The sequence below is a fragment of the Dipodomys spectabilis genome, unplaced genomic scaffold (assembly GCF_019054845.1).
Source record: "Dipodomys spectabilis isolate Male_0828 unplaced genomic scaffold, ASM1905484v1 ptg000148l, whole genome shotgun sequence".
In the NCBI taxonomy this organism is placed as follows: Eukaryota; Metazoa; Chordata; class Mammalia; order Rodentia; family Heteromyidae; genus Dipodomys; species Dipodomys spectabilis.
Window position 1 is genome coordinate 5,418,885 of NW_024870825.1, and position 16,683 is coordinate 5,435,567.

The window sequence follows — 16,683 nt, forward strand, 5'->3', positions numbered from 1 at the left end:
GTTTTGGTTCCTTTTGTTTCCTCATGGTGTTGGGGACTGAATCTGTGACCTTGTACATGCTACCACTGACCAGTTCTTCACGCCCTATGATTTGGTTTGTAAATGTCTCCCAAATGCTCATATGTTGAAGTAGTGTTGAGTGGTAGGGCCTTCCGCAAATGATTGAATTTTTAAAACTCTGACCTGGTAAATGGATAAATCCATTTGTGGACTCACAGATGAATGGATGTCATGGAAGAAGTTTTATTATAAAAGAAACAAAATTCTCTTTGCTTCCCAGCAACAATGAGTTGAGCAACTTTGCTCCCCCATATGCTCTTCACCATGACCCTCTGGCTCATAACAGGCCTAAAAGCAATGGAGCCACATGACAATGGACTAAAACCTCTGAAACTCTGAATCAGGATAATTCTTTCCCCTTTTAGGTTGATATATGTCAGATATTTTGAAACTGTGACAGGACTCTGACCAACAGTGGTACAGGACCATTCATAGATTAAAAACAATTGCTGACTTAAAGAAACAAAAAAGTGCATGGAAAAACATAAGCCCCCACATGGTTCTCAGAGTGTGAGCATTCATAAACTCAGAAAAAGAGTTAAGGTAATTAATTTGGGTCAGTGCCACATCTCTATTTCTCCTGGCTTCCTTCTGATCTCAGAGGAATGTTTTAAACTCAGATCAAAATTTATTGCTCAAAGAGTGATATGCAACCAAATTGTGGATAAATTCAATAATACCTCTCAAAGGTTTCCTGAAGAAACAAGCTTCATTAACAAAATAAATTTTACAAGTGTAAGCATGGAACAATGGTGAGCAAAACAGAGTTGGCCCTTGTTCTGGTATATGAGGTGTAGGAGGAAATTTCAACAAGTAAACAGGCACTTACCATATGCTGTGGTGATCTCTATGACAGGAGCTGTGGGAAGGTACTCTGCGTAGTAAGAGCCCCTAGGTCAAACCTGATGAGTCAGGAGATGTGTTAGTCAGAGTTCCCTAGAGAATCATAACCAACAGAATATGCATATATACTGAGGGATTTTAAAGAATTGGCTCACATAGTTGTATAGGTCTGATGGAATAGGTTGGCAGGCTGGGAAGAGCTACAAGTAGAGTGCAAAAGTCATCCCCTTAAAAATCAAAATCACTTCATGATCAGGAGGTCTTTGTTTTGTTCAATATTTCATTAGATTGGACAAAACCCACTCATGTTTTTCTCAGTCCATTCATTTACATATTCACCTCATCCAATAAACATCTTACTAGAAACATCCAGAATAACCCGGGCGCTGGTGGCTCACGCCTGTAATCCTAGCTACTCAGGAGGCTGAGATCTGAGGATCGCGGTTCAAAGCCAGCCCGAGCAGGAGAGATCGTGAGACTCCTATCTCCAATAAACCACCAGAAAATGGGAAGTGGCACTGTAGCTCAAGTGGTAGAGCGCTCGCCTTGAGCTGAAGAGCTGAGGGGACAGTGCCCAGGCCCAGAGTTCAAGCCCAACGGCCGACAAAAAAAAAAAAAAAGAAACACACACACACACACACAAAAAGAAACATCTAGAATAAATTTTGACCAAATATCTGAACACTGTGGCCTGTCAAGTTAACAAACAAAATTTCAACCACACGTAACACTTCCTAAATACATCATCTCTGGAGTGAGACTAGAAGGATAAATAAATTGATCAGACCAAGGAAGAATAGATGGAAAAGGTTTTTGGGGTGTAGGTAGATTGGAAAAAAATAGATGCAAAACATCAGGGGTATGAGAAATCCACAGTGTATCTGAGATTGTCTAGTTCCAGGGGAGCACAGGGTTTGTTTGTTGGGGTGACTATGGTATTCTCATCACAGACAATAGTGTCTGGGACTTGTATGATAGATACCTAATGTGTATTTGGGGAGTGAGCTTAATTTTAAAAAGGTTAAATAACTAAAAAAATAAGCCACCTGTGGAAGTTTAGGTGCATCCTAATGGCAATGGGAAATTGTTGGAAGATGATAAGCAGTCGTGACCGGTTCCTGCAAATCAGATTTGCAGTTTTAGAAACTCTCTGGCTTCATGTGAATAATAGGTAGAAGGTTGGAGGAGAGGCAAGAAAAGAAGTGATTTGGAGGAATAATCCAGAAAGATAGGATAGCATTCTGATCCATTAAAAAATGGAAATATAATTGATGCATATTCAGAAGTAGAATTCAGAGATTTTATTTATTGGACTAACAGCATGAAATGGTAAAAAGATATTAGATAAATGGGGAGGCTGTACCATACTTGAGCTTAATAAATAAAAGTCTGATGCTACCCTGTCAGACATAAAATTATACAAATAAAGAAGAGCATGAGAGAGTTAATGGGTTAAGTATTAATGGGTTATGTCGTGTCACTCTCTTCATGAAGTCAATGTGAAGCAGGAGACATGAATCTACTCCTCCTCTCTGAGACCTTGTGCATAATAACTCTCACCAAGTGCACAGTTCACCAAACAGCAATATTTGTGCAGTAGGACAAAACACTTTATCAATTACTCAAATGAAGAAAAACAGGGAAGTTCAAATGCTGGAAAGGATTTGTCTGAATTCGCATACCACCCTCCATCATAAAATCTTCTCAGGAATTTTTGAGGATCATATTGAGACTGTGCAAAGGCTGATCAGGTTGAATTTAGAACCTAATACATGTGTAAAACACAACCTCATAGTACACACTTGGACCAAAGATCTGGATCTAATCATGGAAACCAAAACCAGTGATGGGCTCAAGAGTACATCTGAACACTACCAAATTGTAAGAAATGAACAAAGGAAAAAGGCCCATGAAAGGTTCTGAGGAGGAAATATGAGGAGAGATCAGACAGAAGAAACCTCAGATAGACGAGAAGATGACAAACAGGGCAAGAGCACTGATCAGGCTCAAATGATGATAAGAAGTTAAGTAAGAAAGGGAATAAACCATGGCCACTGACATTAACTGTAAGGTGACCAAAACACCTTGGGGACAGAATGTGCTGTGGTTGCCAGGCAAATTTCTGGGGATTAGTAGGTGTTGAAGTAGAGTATGACCATAGCTAATAGTGCAATATCAGTATAATCTTCTAGTTATTCATGAGGTAATTTGCATAATATCTATTAATAGTCTTCTCTACTGTACCATAAATTTCATCTAGGCAGAGCTCACATCTTTGTTTTCTTAAATTTTCATTGTGAAAGAACTCACATAACATTAAAAAGGATGAAATTCAAAGCATTAGCACAATCATGATAAACATCATATTATCTAGTTTCAAACCACTCCCAAATATATGCATATATAGACATAAGCATCATATACACATATATGCGTATATACTTTTTATATATGTGATTACAAATATTTCTCTCATCACTTCTGTTTTTGTCTATAGTGATATTCCTAGACCTAGCACAAGACCTGTCAATAAATGTTTTGCTAATGAATAAACAGGAAAACTTGGAGATATGGATTTTGTAGAAGGTTTAAAATCATAAACTCAAAGTAGACGAGCATTATGCCTCCAATCCTGAGGCAATGAGACTCACTAGTTTAAGACCATCCTAGATTACATAGCCAGAGTCCAGTTTTAAGCAAACAAATAAGCCCAAAGTTGTTTTCAAATGCTAATCTCAGTATGATACTGTATTTGTCTGAAAGTCAGCATATGAAAGAACTGGGCTTAGTTAGCAAGTAAATATTTTTTATTGATAACCTTCTGGTAATTAATGCAGAATTTTAAACTGAAATCTGAGCACTGTGACTCATTACGAATGAGCTTCAAGTAGATGGCAGGGACCAGCACAACAGGGCTTTGTGTGTGTACTAGTATGACAGTGATGATAAGACCTTGCATTTGCTTTTTCATCTTCAAAGTGCTTTTAATCACTAATTAATACTCATAATTCCAGATTTAGATCTTTCATCTCATCCCCGCTAGTTCATACTGGTAATAAAATGATTAAGGCAGGAAGTATGTGTGCCCACATACAAGCACCCACACACCCCCCACACAGAACAGCTCCTTTTCTGTGACAGACAGCATTGAAATAGAAATGCATTTTTAGTTTATTACCAACGCCTATTTTAGCCCTTTTTGTTTCTTAAGGGTGGTTCTCTTTAAAATTTAAGCTAGTAAGATCAACAAGTAAAATTATAGAGAAAAGAGGAAATGGAACAGAAAACCAAACGTTCTCTTTCTTCTCCCTTTACTCAGAAGCTACTTTTGGATATCAAGTAGATTTAAGAAAGAAGAATGCTACTGTTGTTTTTAATATGAAGGGTAGTAAGAATTAAAAGGGAAAAGGAGGAACTTTCTTACAAGAGGAACAAGATTAAACTGGCTTAGGGTCCTACGAGATGGCATCTTCCCTTTAGAGTAGAGGTAGAAATTGTTATGAACGCAATTGTATCCTGCATACTCACATCAGGCCAAATGTTAACCCGTTAAGAGTAGTAGCTCTCATTGTGACTTAGAGATGGGTCCTTTAGAGACTTAAGCAAAAAGAAATGAAATCATAAACCTGAACCCTGAATTAATATGACTAGTAATATATAAGAGATTAAGATATAGCCAAGCACAAAGGAAAGACCATGAAAACCCAACAGAAGCAGTGATCTAAAATTCAAGAGGACTGGCTTTAGCAAGAACCAAAGACATCAGTGCCTTGATCTTGGACATCTAGCATTAAAGAAGAACAAATACATTTTTGTTCTTTCGATCTGTGATTATTTTTAATGGCAGACATAGCAAAGTAAAATGTCTTACATATTGTTAACATGTCCACAAAATAAAAGATTGCCTTCTTCTGGTGTAACTAACAATTTATTTATTTACTTGCAGTTCTAGGATTTGAACTTACAGTCACACACTCTACCTCTTGAGCCTTGTCTACAGTCCTTATTTTGCTTTTGGTTATTTTTTAAGCCTTCCAGTTTTTCCCATGGCTGGCCTTGGACTATGATTCTTCTCCTTACAACTCCCTCAGAGCTTGGATTACAAAGCATGAGTTACTATGCTTGTTTCTTGAGACAAGAAGAGATGTCTCATTAACTTTCATTTTCTCATGTGGTGCCCTTGATCTGTGATCCTCTCAATCTCAGGCTCCTAGGTAGCTGGGATTACAAGTACATGACACCATGCCCAATCCTGATTCATTTTCTAACTGTATTGAATCATCAAATTAGATGATTTTTTTTTTCACAGAAAAAAAAAAACCAAGAGTTTGATTAATTTAAACCCACTAGATTTTTCAGGAATAAATTTAATGCTGAAGTATCTTTAAATAATGCTGTTTTAACATTGTTTTATAAGAGTATTTTCTATTTATGAGACTCAGAGAGCTAGGACAGCCTGCACTGGACCTTTCTGTATGCTCATGTTTTGTTTCATGCTCCATGAAATCCCAATCATCCACATCCCACTGGACCCTCACAAGATGATTCAAGGCAGATGGTACATCCTTTTCTTTACAAACTGAAGAACCTAAAGCTCAGAATGGATACATTGGTTACCCAATAGCACCCAGCTAGTAAGAGCATTATAGGAGATTGCTATGTGCTTACCAAACTAGTTTTCTTTCCCTCCTCCACCAAAGAATTCTAAGTGTCTTACAGCTCAGTGGCCAAATCTAACCTCCAACACCCATTCAACATGGCCATAACCATTCATTTTTTCATAGAACTAATTTCATGCTACCTCAACAAAATTAAATGGCTGAGAGAAACTATGTGGTCTGAAAAGCCCAGAATATTCACTATCTGCCCCTTTACAAAATATCTCTGACCTTTGTCTCAGACATGTAACTGAATTGCATTTCCTTAAAGCTTCTCTTGTGATCCAGGAACTCTCTGGTCTTGTCTTTCCTCTCTTCTGGGGCTTGGAGCCATTGGAAGATACCCAGGCTATAGGGAAGATGAGCTGTAGGGCAGTATACCTGAGACAGAGCAAGAGGCTCATAGCCAGATAGATTTGGTCTAGAGCTTGTGTAGCAATAATCCTAAGTTGTATTAAGCACCAAGATTCGAGGAGTTCTATTAATTCATTCTAAAATAATAGCTGAATTTGGATCTTCTGACTCTAAGTCGAGGACTCTTCCCCTGGATGAACTGAACTAGGTGGACAGAAATGAAGATGAGTATAGACCCAAGAGCAGAAAGCCTCACACTGGCTCACAGTGGAAGCCTCACAGCAGGGATGGCAAAGGGATTAGTGGTTGTTCTGTCAGTGGGCAATTGTTGGGCCTGTGAGCTGGCTTAACTGCTAGCTTGACAAAGTGTCTGAGGTCATCCCAGGCAGCAAAGGACACAGGGACAGGCTACCCTAGGCTTAGGAGTGTGGAGCAGGTTTGTGCTAAAGAATAAGAAAATATTGTCGGGCTGGGAAGGTGGCTCAGTGGTAGAGCGCTTGCCTTGCATGCATGAGGCCCTGGGTTTGATTCCTCAGCACCACATAAGCAAAAAGAAAAAAGCCGGAAGTGGCGCTGTGGTTCAAGTGGTAGAGCTCTAGCCTTGAGCTGAAGAGCTGAGGGACAGCGCCCAGGCCCAGAGTTCAGGCCCCATGACCAGACCCCCCCCAAAAAAAAACAAACAAACAAAAGAAAATATTGTCCACTGCACGATAGGAAACCTACAGACATGATGGATAAAACACCAACAGCTTTTGCTCTAAGACCCACATTCAAGTTGCTGCTCAGGAAAAACATATACTAAACATCAATTGCATATTACTTGCAATTGGCATGCAGAGGGGAGCACAGGATGTATTTAAATTAGAAATTTTAAAATGTTTAAAAAATTTTAATGTTTAAAACCGCATGTACTCTGAATTTTACCACATTTTAAATACCAAGCTTAATGTTGCACTCATGAGAACAACAAAGTACATTTTACAGTTCACAGTTCTGTGAGGCCAGTTGTCCTGTGGACAGAGATTTCCCTCAGTCTTTTTTTCTCCAAAGTAGTAGAAGGGATTGTAATAATAATCAATGGTGGAGGGGAGGAGGAGGAGGAGAAGGAGGAGGTTCCTATGTGTAGTTGAGAAAGTCTGGGAAGGAAGATTCTTGAAGAAAATACCATCCATTTTATCTCAAACAAGATACAGTTGGGAAAAAAGTAACAAATAATGTTTATGTCTCGTGCAACTCAGAGTCATTATGCAAAGGAACTGTAGCTCTCAAAGCTGCTCCACTTGTTTTCTCCAGCTTTCTTCCCACAGTGAGCACAGAGGTCCTCAGAAAGACAGTCTGTTCTGAAGTTTCATTATGTGCCTTTCATGAGTATTTACTTTTAAGGCAATTATAGTAAATAGACATGAGGTGGCAATCTGCTATTTTCCTCTGACCCTCCTTCCTCTTATTGTGCTAACACCTTTGGAGGTCATTCACTCCTTGCTGAAAAATTTTCCATCCTTTTTTTCCCCAACATACTATTTTTATATATTTTTCAGGATGCTTACAAGGGCTACAGCACCAGTGATAGGTTTGTGAAGCATTCAGTAAGTGGTTCCTGCTTGAATGAATTACCCTGCTTTTATGAACAGCCATGTAGAAGCAAAGCAGGCAGAAAAATAATGAATACATTTATACTGTGGTGCACTCTCCAGCTCTGAGCTTCTCACAACCATACAATTTCCCCATGAGGAAAGACAAGATTGCACTGTCATTAGAATAGGTAATCATTAGATTTATCTTTTATATAATTTGTAGCATCTTAAAACTATTCTGTGTAGCCTCATTACTGCCAAGAGTCCTCTTTAACTGAGATGATAAGTAAATAAAATAGAAATTACACACCAACAAGAATGTGGAATATGTTGTTTTAGTGTATGCCTGAGAGCTCCCTTTAGCAAACCTCATCTTGCAGCAGTTACCATTATTTCTACCTCAATGAGCATCCCCTAATTGCAATGCTATTGCTTGTGAAGAAAATATATTATTAAAGTCCACAACTCATGACTTGTTGCACATCTAGCCACGAAGGAACTTTCACTTCATCAACTTTTAATCAGTTTCAAATGGGATGATCCGTGGATGGATCTTGCGTCCTCCATGAGGGTCTGTTCATTCCCATTTCCTAATGTCAACATATTAGTTCTACAGTAAGGATGTGTTCATTATTTATTCAGAGACCTGAAGATTCTAATAAGCTAAATCTATTTATGCCTCTATGAATCAGCTCGAGATGATTTTGGTGGTTTTGGGTAATGAACAAAAGTTACAAACTCCAAGGGCTCAGAACCTGCCTTCAGCTGTTAATGTTTTATGCTTCACTATTGGTCTGCTGCCAGGTAACATCCACAACACATTAACATTTTGTATAAATATCATCTTTACATATGTACCATTGCTCAATAGAAAATGAGGTTTCCCTTAGGTCCCATGGTTTCTCTTAGTTGCAATAACTAGTATATGTCTAGGACAAGCAAAAAAGGTCAAAAGCTATGTACATATGACCAGATAAGATGATGCTAAGTGAAATAAACATCAAGATAGGGACACAAGAGGTTTTTTTTTTTTTATCTTTGTTGTTGTTGTTTTTAATGTACTTATAATGTACTATGTGATTTTTTTTGTTTCTTTTGTATGCTCTTCCCCATGGTATAACCCCTGATTTTACTGTATTTGATTCTTGTGCCCTGCATCTTGTATGTACATTTTTCTAATTTGGGGAGGGGAAGGGAAATAACAAAATGTTGTAATAAGGATACAGGTTGACCCATTGTAACAATGAGATGTACAAGACACTATATTGAAATCAAACTTTACAACTTCAGGGGGGCGGGGCTGGGAAGGTGGCTCAGTGGTAGAGCGCTTGCCTTGCATGCTTAAGGCCCTGGGTTCGACTCCTCAGCACCACATAAGCAAAAAGAAAAAAGCCGGAAGTGGCTCTGTGGCTCAAGTGGTAGAGCGCTGGCCTTGAGTCCAGAGTTCAAGCCCCACAACTGGACCCAAAAAAAAAACCAAAAAAAAAAAAAACGAAAAACTTCAGGGTGGTGGGGGAATAGGGGAAGGAAGAGTTGGGGAGATGGGAAAGAAAGGGGAGGTTGGAGGGAAGGGATGGTAGTGGAAAAACAAAAGAGGGGGTAACAATGCTTGTTACTCATTACCTTACCCATGTAACTGTAACCCCTCTATATAGTATCTTTACAATAAAAATATATATTTAAAAATAAATACATACATAAATAACAAAAAAAGAAAATGAGGTTTCCCTAGGTTTCATTCTATATGTGTTTAGGGTTTATAGTGGTTAAGCTTTTTCATTTTTTTGAGGTTAAAATATTGGACACTGGATCCTGGCTTTAAAATTTCAAGGCCTTGTTATTTTTTTTCCCAAAGGATAGTCCAGGGTAGGGCAATAACATCAAATGCTCTTAATCAAGGGGTAACCAAAGCAGGCTTGTGGTTTTGAGATTAATTTAAGAAGAGTAATACATTTGGGGAAAAATAGAATTGGCATTATTCTTCCATAATCAAATTGTGCCTTCCTTAATGATTGAAAACAATATGGGCTACACTTAGGTACCAATCAACAATGTGGACAGATAGATATATTCTTCTGGGACTATTAAGTTAGTATTGCTCATTTGTGGCAGGGATTTTGAAAGAAGATCATCAATAGTCAGTAAATTTCTTCCAGGAAACCTAATGCTAACAAGTACATCCTGAACCACAGGATGATTGTTTTGGTCAGTGATGGCCCATACATATGAAGATATTCCTATAAGATTATATCACCTACTGACATTATAGGAGTCTTAGTTTGTACAAGTACACTTTTTGATATACACTCAGTGATAAAATTTAGAACTTATGACCGTTGTTAAGCAACACATGACTCTATTAGATATTTCTAGGACTCTTGTGAGCTGTGATCACAATGATCTGTTCAAACTCAAACAAGCTTAAAACATTTACAAAAGTGGAAAAACATAGGTAGCCAAAGTTGCCTCTTACTAAATGCTCTGTTTGAGAAGGATACATATGAAGTGATTAAAGATTAGACTACACTGACCTGAGAACTCTACAGGGTGGTACAAGTGGTCATATTAGCTAAATAAGCCAGGGCAGGTGTCCAAGTCAGTGATTCAATCTTATCCCAAAGACTTCAAAAGAAACAGATACCTCCTATGAACTTTGAGATCAGTTTGGATTGAGAATGGGTGATGGATACCCTGACCCACCCCCAACATTACTAGGTCTATTAAGAGCCTAGTCAATCCTGAAACTAAAGAATTCCTATTTAAAAATTCCGGTTCTTTAAGAATAGTAACAGGCTTCTGAAAAGAAGATTATCCTAGGCCAAAAGAGCAAGGTAGAAACCATGTAGTACTTTGCTTCAGTGTTTTGCCTTCAGCCTTTTCCAAATGTCACAACAAGAAACAAACATTCTCTTCAGAATTTCCCATAAGGAGAATATTAAAGACATCATCTATGACAGTACAACATATGGTTTAAAAGGATGAGATTCTTAATCAGATCACTAAGATTCAAAGTCTGGCTCAACACCTGGATGGACTAGTGCAGTATGTGGCTTCATTTTTCTTATCTGTAGCAAAATGAATAAGTCATAATTCGTACTTCCTAGACTTCTTGAGGGAATCAGATGTAATTTTTGTTCTACATGTAAAGCCCTCAGGACAGTACCTAGCAAGAAAGAAGTGTTCAACAAATGGAGGTTATTATTCATTCAATGGATAGATACATTTATTGACTATCCACTATGCTTACACATGATTTGGACAGGTGAGATTTAGAAAAAAAAATTATCTGCCATCTTGAGATCTATTTTAGATGATTGACCGAGAAGGAAAATACAGAATGTAAAAATGATTTTGTATAAGATAACTTAAGTTTTCTGGAAAAGAAATGCTTATGGTAGGAGTATGAGGGATACTGAAGTTACATTTGGAGTAGAGACAGGAGTCCTTACTACTAAAGGAACATTTAGTGCAAGCCTGAGGCAGATGAAGAAGTAAGACAAAAAAATGTATCTAGGGGAAGAATGATTCGTATAGAGGAAACAGTAAGTTCAGAAGCCCTGAGGCAGACAATGTTGATGTATCCTAGAAATAAGACAGTAAATGGTACCTATTGGTATTTTGCATCTGTTTATATTCTTAGGCATATTTGACAGAAGAAAAGGGGTCTACTACTTCTTTTCATCTCTTTGAGGCTGGATTCAGTGCTAGGTAAAGAGTAAGAGCTTTCCTTAGATCATTTTGGCAACAAATTTATTAAAATTGGAATAATACACAGATTACAATACACAGTCATAAGGATGACTCTCAAATGGATAAAGTAGTCCATATTTTTAAGAAAACACCAGATAATGGAAAGACCTCTCATGATCATGGATTTGCAGAATTAATATGAAAATGGCTCTACTCTTAAAAGCAGTCTGTAGATTCAGTGGAATTGCCATAAAATCTCAATGCTATTCTTCATAGAAATAGAAAAGAATCGATCCAAAAATTCATATGCAAACACAAAAAGCACAGAAAGCCCAAAGCAATCTTTCAAAAACAATACAAAACAAAAAGGGCTAAAGGGGGCACAGTGGCTCATATCTGTAATCCTAGCCAATAGGGAGGCTGAGATCTGAGGATCATAGCTTGAAGCCAGCCCTACACAGGAAAGCCTATGAGACTTTTATCTCCAATTAACCACCAAAAAAAGCCAAAAGTGGAATTGTGATTCAAGTAGTGGGGCTCTAGTCACTACTTGATGACTGAAATTAATTCCTATCTCTCACATTGTATTAATAATGTCAATTCAAAGATCTTAATGTAAAATCTGGAAAATTGAAGCAACTATAGGATAAAATAGAAAAAAACACTAGAACATATTGGTATACATAGTAACTTCCTGAAGAGAATTCTAGTAGCTAAACAAATAAGACCAAGACTTGACAAATAGAATTGCATCAAGCTAAAAAGCTTCTACCCAGTGAAGTATGTATTTGCTAAGCTAAAAGACAGCTTAGAGAATAGGAAAAAATCTTTTCCAGCTATGTACTCTGACAAAGGATGTATAACCAGAATATAACCAAGGAACTCAAAAACCTAAACACCCAAGAATCAATGCAATTAATAAATGTGCACATAAATGGAACAGACAATTCTTGAAAGGAGAATACAAATGGCCATAAATACATGAGAAAAATGCTCAACATCCCTGTCCATGAAAGAAATGCAAATCAAAACAACACTGAGATTCCATCTCACTTGTCAGAATGGCCATCACCAAAACACAAACAAAGACAAGGATGTAGGAAAACACTTCTATACTCTTGATAGAAATGTAAACTAATGCAACCACTATGGAAATCAGTAAGGAGGTTCATCAGAATCCTAAAAATAAAACTACCATGTGAGGTAGCAATACCATGCTTAGATGTATGTATATGTATGTATATGCGTGTATATACGTATGTGCATATATGTGTGTACACTTATATGTATGTATTATGTATATGTATATATATGTATACACTTAGGAATGTAATTCAGGATGCCATAGAGATACTCACACATTTATATTCATTGCATCATTATTCACAATAGCCATGTTATAAAAATAGCTCAGATGCCATAGAAATGATTAATTAATACATCCAGAAAAGAGGATGTAATATTCAGCAATAAAGAAGAATTGAATAATGTCATTTGCAGAAAAATAGCTGGAACTGGAGCATGTTAAGCAAAGTAAGCCAGATTCAAAAGAACAAATGTCGTATGTTTGCTCTTATATATAGATGCTAGACCTAAAAAAATACATATGTGTGTGTGCATGTGTATAAACAAACACAGGATCATATATACATAAATGCATACATCGTATTTGTAATTGTAGGATAGCTTGAGGGGAATGAAGAAGAAAAAGGAAAGTTAAGAGTCAAATTTATTACATAAACACACACAGTATAACACACACAATCACTTGTTTTGTGATATGGGGAATGGCTTGAGGGAATTAAGGGTAGAAAAGGAACAGAGAGTTTTACAAGTTTAACAGTTATGAAATCCATTGCATCTTGACTGAAAATAGCAAAACAAAACTCACTGAAAGCTGTTGGATAATAGGGAGTAGTATGGATTGGAGAAGTGAGAACAAAAAAGAAGATAAATATAATTAAACTACTGCATATACATGCATGAAATACCATGGTAAAATCACTCTGAACAATTAACATACACTAAAATAAGGAATGACAGGAACGTAAAAGAGGTCCTGCTTGGGGGAGTGATACTATTTGCATGAGAGAGGCCAACAGAGAGGGTCAAGGAAGAGTAAAGTAGTGAAAATACTTTATAGACAAGTGTAAAAATGGAGCAATGAGGCTTGTTGAGATGGGTTCAGGAAGGCAGTCCATAGGGAGTGACCAGGAGTGTGATTCTGATGACGATAGATTTGTATGCATATATGGATATCTTAAAATGAAACTCCCTTGTATTGATGCCAATAAAAGTTAAAGTAGAAACAGAGACATTTTATACTACATTGCTGTGTGTCAAAATGACAGACTTTTTCAAAATGACTCACCTCAGACCTTCAGATATTTTGAGGATGAATTTCCAGAATCTGCATTACAACAAGTGTTTCAGGTATGATTGGTAAGTACGTATTGATCCTCCTGATTTGTATTCTTTCTATACAAATCCACACTCTGCTCCTTCCAGCCCAGCTTTACAGATGCCTTTTAGACAGGTGTGCCTGCCATCCACTTTGGAGAAAGATACAGTGTTTGATAAAAGCCAGAAAGCATGCTGGCCTACATTTACATTGGGTGAAATAACAATTCCATTTAGCTACAGTATGAAATGCTTCTTTTATTTGCATGGGAGATCAACCATATAAGGCATAATAACTTCTTTCAAAAGTTCATTGTGAGTCCCATACTAGCTTCTCCCAGCAGGGATGGCTGGCAGCTCTTCATGCAGTAAGTGGAAAGCGATCGTCTGTCAAAGCATCAACACAAATGAAATAAACAAAAACTTTCCTTACCTGAGGCAGGTGCCAGAGCTTGCTACTCTAAGTGCCCCCACTGGACACAATTTAGACTTGCTTTCAAATGTTAAAAACAAATAGGTTCTCCTAAGTGCAATTAAAACTGAGCCACATATCCAATCTATTGAAACTGATGGCGCTGTTTTGAATCCAAGGCTCTTAAGAGTTGTTCCTGAGAATATCACATAATTTGATAATTATCGTTTTATGCTAATACATGACAAGGAATTTCAAAAACAGTCATGAGCTTCCTAGACATTTTTTAATAATCCTGTATCAATAGTATTTCTCCAAAGAACAGAGTAGTTATCATGCCATTAGAGCACAGTATGATTTAATTTAAATGATTAAATATACAGTTTTAATAAGATGTATTTTCATATTAAAAATGCTTTATTTCCCCTTCTGTTCCCTAGCTCTCTCTCCCTACCCAGGAATAAAAGCCTAATTCCCAGCCATGACAATTATTTGACTATTTCTTCTGACTTAAGGGTTGTTTTGGAAAGGTTTTATTCTATTTAGTTATTCAAGCCAGTTTGAAAAGGGCCCCCTACTCACAAATATCTACAGTTCTTACCATTAAAAAAATTGCACTGTGGGCAAACATCTACAGCAGGATGAAGCAAAGTGGTAGTAGGTTCACGGGATGGTGGCCTCACCCTCAGACTGTCTCCAACACACTCTGATAGTTGTTATCCTATCTACAGACTTCCTTTCAGATGCAGGTGTGCATGAAAACACTGTTTACATAAGCCAGGCACTAGTGGTTCATGCCTGTAATCCTAGCTATTCAGGAGTCTGAAACCTAGAAGACTATAGTTTTAAGCCATCTCAGATACAAAAGGTTTGCCAGACTCCATGCCCAAAAGAGGCATGAAAGCATAACTCAGGTGGTAAAGTATCAGCTGACCAAACAAGCCTAGACAGGCAAATTAAGGCCCTGAGTTCAAACCCTGGTGCAAAATTAATTAATTAATTAATGTTTAGGGACAGTGTCCTATGAGGAAATGAGAAAAAAAGATGTAAGGCTTTATCTAATGTCTTAATATCTTTTTCCACCATAGAAACAAATTCAGTCTGCATAAAGCATTCACAGTCCTCAGATTTTCTTCACAACCTCACCTCTTCCCATTTCTCTTTGCATCCAGTTTCCCAGTTCCCCCTTAGGATCCTAAACTCCACTCAATGACTGCATATACCCCTCAAGCCCAGATATGACAAACATCTTTGCTACCAAGCCCATAACAGACCATCACACAGAGCCGCATAATCATTTCTATGCACACTCCAAGTAGCCACCAATAGTTTATTATCATTGACTGGGGGGATGAAAAGTATTTATTCTAGACTTTAACCTTGGCCCACATTAGTGTCCTGACAGCTTCCCTTGTCCTTGTCACTCCCAGACAGACTGAAAATAACATCTTATGAAAATGAATCATAATTAGTTAATAAAGCTCCAGAAATATATACTTGTTTCTAATTTTCTTAGCATTGTAAGAAACTTTACAATGAAGTTATTAAACAATTATGCAGGGATATAAGCTGCATTAGTCAGCTAGCTGAGACTGTTTGGTTTATCTAACACAAGGACTGGCACTTAGTAGATGCTTATGAAGGATTTTAAGATTGATAGGAAATGATATTCTAGAAATACCACATTAACAAATCATCACGTACAGGAGTGCAGAGGAGAAGATAATTTTACTCACGAGGAAGTGGAAAATGACACAGAGACAAAGAGAAAGATTAATTTTAAGCTGGGCCTAAATGATAGTTCAATAATGAGAAATGTAACAGAACAGGAGAATGAATAGGCAGCCATTTCAAACAAAAAAAGAACAGCAGGAATTAAAAAGAAATCCGTAGAAGCCCATTGGCTTTTGAAAAGAGTATGTTAATTGAGTGTACATTTGAGGATAATGTTATATCTTAAGGAATAATAGGCTAAGACTAGATTTTGAAAGGTCTTGTAGGCTTCCCAAGAAACTTGGACTGGATCTTACAAATAGGAGAGATGGGTAAAGGATGAGGACCCTGATTCACAATATTATACTTTGAAATTTTTTTAAGATTCAACAGAAATGCAAGTACCAACATTGGTTTGGACTGTTTCTTACAAAATTTATTAGAATATTAAAAATTCTAAATAGTGCAAATGACCATTAAAGGAGTAGTAATAAGTGAATTATGGTTCATACATAAAATGCAACCACTAAAAATGATGATGAAGATCTTTATTTATTGATATGGAAAAATATTCACACTATTTTCAGGTGGAAAAGAAGGTCACAAAGTATGCAGATCACGATCTCTGTCTTGTTCTGTTTTCTCTTAGGTGATACATGCATTAAAGGAGTCTGGAAAGATATATAACAAGATGCTAGTAATGATCTTTTTTCTCTATGGTATCATTATAGAAAGGTTAAACAATATCTTCACTATTATATATAAACGTGCATATACATGTAGTCTACATTTTAGAATTTCATGTGTGTTATTTTTATTATCAGAAAAAATAAATACCATTGATTTTAAAAATAATTTTGTTTTTAGGCTTACTTACCAAGCAAAATATACTTTGTCTTTCTCTATTTCTGAGTCTCTGGTTCTGTCTTTCACTCTGTTACATCACACATGTTTTGATCAAGCTTTATAATTATTTTTA